Source organism: Saccostrea echinata, unplaced genomic scaffold (genome assembly GCF_033153115.1).
Source record: "Saccostrea echinata isolate AGI-Se365-2 ecotype Australia unplaced genomic scaffold, CSIRO_AGI_Sech_v1 ptg000018l, whole genome shotgun sequence".
Classification (NCBI taxonomy): domain Eukaryota; kingdom Metazoa; phylum Mollusca; class Bivalvia; order Ostreida; family Ostreidae; genus Saccostrea; species Saccostrea echinata.
The window spans coordinates 1,201,214-1,204,892 of NW_026889767.1; positions in this window are offsets into that span (position 1 = coordinate 1,201,214).

Below are 3,679 nucleotides of genomic sequence, written 5' to 3' on the forward strand. Positions count from 1 at the left end.
AATTCTGCGTAGCACTATCAGGAACTCTTTTCCAGTTTTTGTTTATTATTGATATATATTTTTTCTGACAAGTAATTCAACCAGAGTAAATAGAAACGCTCCAACCCCCAATTATTTCTTACGGACCAGATAACGTTGACTCGCCTTGCATAAATCGGCACTGCATGATGCTAAGTCAACCTGTATTTGAGACTGCATGTATATTTTACACTGGGGTAGCAACATTACACATTTTCTTTTTTTTTTTTTTTTAAAGAATTGTTTAAGAAAAGAGACTTTTTGGAATGTTATATGTGTTAAGTTCGCAATATATTTCAAAGCCTGCGGGAATTGAAATTACTTCTTCTTAAGCGTCAATTCATTATAAAGCGTGTTCCCTATAGGTTGATTTACTGTGTATTTATTACGCACAAAAAGTTGGTATCGGTTCTTGAATTATTTTTTTTCAAATTCTTACCTCAACTGCACAAAAGCTCGATTTCCTAAAAATATTCTTTAAACCAGTAGCAATTATTCTTGTGGTTGACATTTGCACGAAGCGCGTTGGGTCGATTTGTGTTGTCCTACAAAATGGCAGTAAAAAAGTGGCAGGCAAAATTTGAGATGGTCTCAATTTCACGCCCAAAAGGGCTACATGAAATAACAACAGTTATGGGAAATGTATTGTTGTTGAAATAGTAAAAGAATATTTACGGAACGCATCGTTATTCATATTTTGAGATGTAGTTTAAATAAATCGAGAAACAGTTCACTTTCTGTGCGCAGCAAATGTACATTTTAATATGATGACAATGTAGCTCTCTGGTCGTTTATAGTTATATCATCAGACCAGCGAGCTATAAATCTGCGTCTAATAAACAGTTATTAGTCATAAATTTGCTGGCTAACTAAAGAAAATAATTTCACACATGTACATTTGACAGCGGTTGAAAAAATTAAAAATAATTATGCGTGTATAAAATATGTATGAAATTTAAGAATTTATTTGGCGGATTTCTGGTATTTTACAACATTTGGCAATTGTACAAAATACCAGATATACGGTAATTATAATTAAGAAATTTAATATGTATTCTAAAGAAGGACAAAACGATTTTTTTTTTTTGGGGGGGGGGGGGAGGTCATTTTTCAAGTTTTCATATTTAAGAAGTGATGATGTATTAAGTCTTATTTAAAGCGCATTTGAGCAATCCATAAACAATATACTTTTGAGGAAAAAAAAACAAATATATATGTTCATAATTAAATAAAGGAGTAAAATGTTAGAATTAAATAGGAAGAAGGACACATGGCCTCACGACTCAGTTTAACTGCGTCATAACCTCTTATAATGTAGCTAAATATCAGTACTTGTATAAAGTTTAAACAATTCATTTAAATTCTTCATTTTCTGTAAAAATATTAAAATGTTTGAACATTTTTGTCAACATTTAGGACTCATGAAAATAGATTGATCCACTCAATCCACTTAGTTTAGCTACGTCATAGTCTGTTATAATGTAGTTGCTAAACATTATTTAAACCATAAGTACTTGTGTAAAATCCTTACATTCCTGTTAACATGAACGGGTTATGAAATAAAATGTCGACTCAGTGAACTCGTAATAAAAGATAACACAGAGTCAAACACATCTGGATATTTTACTAGAAAAAGACATTGAAGGTAACCTTGCAACAAAATTTTATGATAAACGTGATGACTGTAGCTTTTAGATTGTCAACTTCCCTTACTTAAATATCAATATAGCCTTATGACGTGCAAATAGAGTGATTCGATATTCAAGGATACGTTCTACGTACGAACAATTTTTAAAACGATGCAAGCATTTGACAAACAAGTTGATAAAACAAGAGTAGTAATGGATCTTTTTCATGCCAGCACCTACAGAGAAAAAGCCTTCTTGCGTCTTACAGTGGTATGAACCCGCGACGTAAGGATAAGCACCTTACTCCAAAACCTATGAGCAAACACTCAAAGCATTGTGCCAGGGGTGATCTCGAGAAATGTAAAAATGAACCGATTTTATTATGATTTTGTCTTTTTAACGATGTCTTCTGCAATATTGAGGTAAACTTCATCGTTCGAAATTTTTCAATTAATCAATTTAAATAAATAACTGTAACCCAAATATTGAAAGACAGAATGTTTTGGCAAACTATATACACTACTATCACAATCCATTAAGAGGCCCTATAATGGGGTAGAGATACAGTTAACATGTGTTACCTATATTTCACAAAGTAATCAAAATTGAACATTTTTTTCTGATAAAAATATGTCTTAAGCACGGTTTGATTGATTGAATAATAACTATAATTCAAGGCACTGAACAAATTATTGCATCTTACGCTTTTTGGATATTCTTACCAAAATAAATTATTTGAAGTTTTTAGTTTTATGAATGATGCAAACTAAAAATGATTTTGAAATTATTTATTGTTATAATATTTAGAGTTAATGCTTTGAAACCCTGATTAAGAATAAATAGAATAAGAATTATTGAACAGCCTAAAAATATTTTACCCTTCAAATAGGAAAAGGAAAATAACATGATAGATTTATTTCTTTTTAAATACATATAAATGCAGATACATTGATAATAGGTAAATTATTTTACTATTTTGGGTTAATAAACTAAATTTTGGAAAAATCATCTGTTTTGGATTTGGCATGTGTACATTCATCCACATGTATGTTATATATGTTTTACTTGGTTTCGCTTCGTACAAGGTAATTCAAGAGGTGTCATGAATTATAAATTCAAATTACGGCGTATTTAACATCTGTCTATTTTTTTCACATTTACATAATTCTTGTATTCCCCTTTGAATACATGGATTTTTTTTTTTTTTTTTTTTTTTTTTTTTTTTTGGAAAAGGGGGGGGGGGGGTCATATTCAATTCAAATGGCATCCTATTCATTTTTTTTTTTTTTTTTGCAAAAACAAAGTCCCCCCATAATAAAAGATATGTTTATTTCGTAGGGGGGGGGCTACTCTTTTTTTTTACAGACATGCCGCTTTCTAAAGTTCGAAGAGGCAATTGATTTTTAAGAGTGTTTTCTACAGACATCTGACGAAAGGATGGTGTACCCCGAGAATCCCCATTGAAAATCTCCCTCGAAGCGGGGACTCCAGCATGTTTGTAAAGACTTAATTTCTTACCTTCAGTAGTTTTATTTACCGTAGAGGGCCAATCATTAAAATTTAGCAAAAGCGAGAAATGATATCAGATATTGGAAAATAGGTCTTATAGGCTTAGAATTCATGTATTTTTGATAAGTAATCGTGTCTAAAAAGTAGAAGGTACGGTTTTGGCTTTATTGTGCATTAAAAATTTAATGTTTTCAAAAAGTGTTAAAATTGGCATAAATACGCGTTGAGTATACGAATGTGATAATTCAAGAAAGAATATGGCATAAAGGAGGACCATTCTGTAAATTTGACGTAACTAATTTCGAATTTTTCTAAGTTTTAAGCAGAAAAAGCCTCAAAATGACTCATTTCTTGGGGGCATTTTCCTTGAGAAAAAAAGCCACAGCCGTCGCCCACTTCAATAGTTTTCTGCAACTTTTTAAGAAAATACGGGAAAATGCACAAGTTTATGACGTCACAATTAGCATTTAGGAAGTTAAATGAAAAAAACGAGTTGTTCGATCTTAGTGCATGGAGTTTCAACA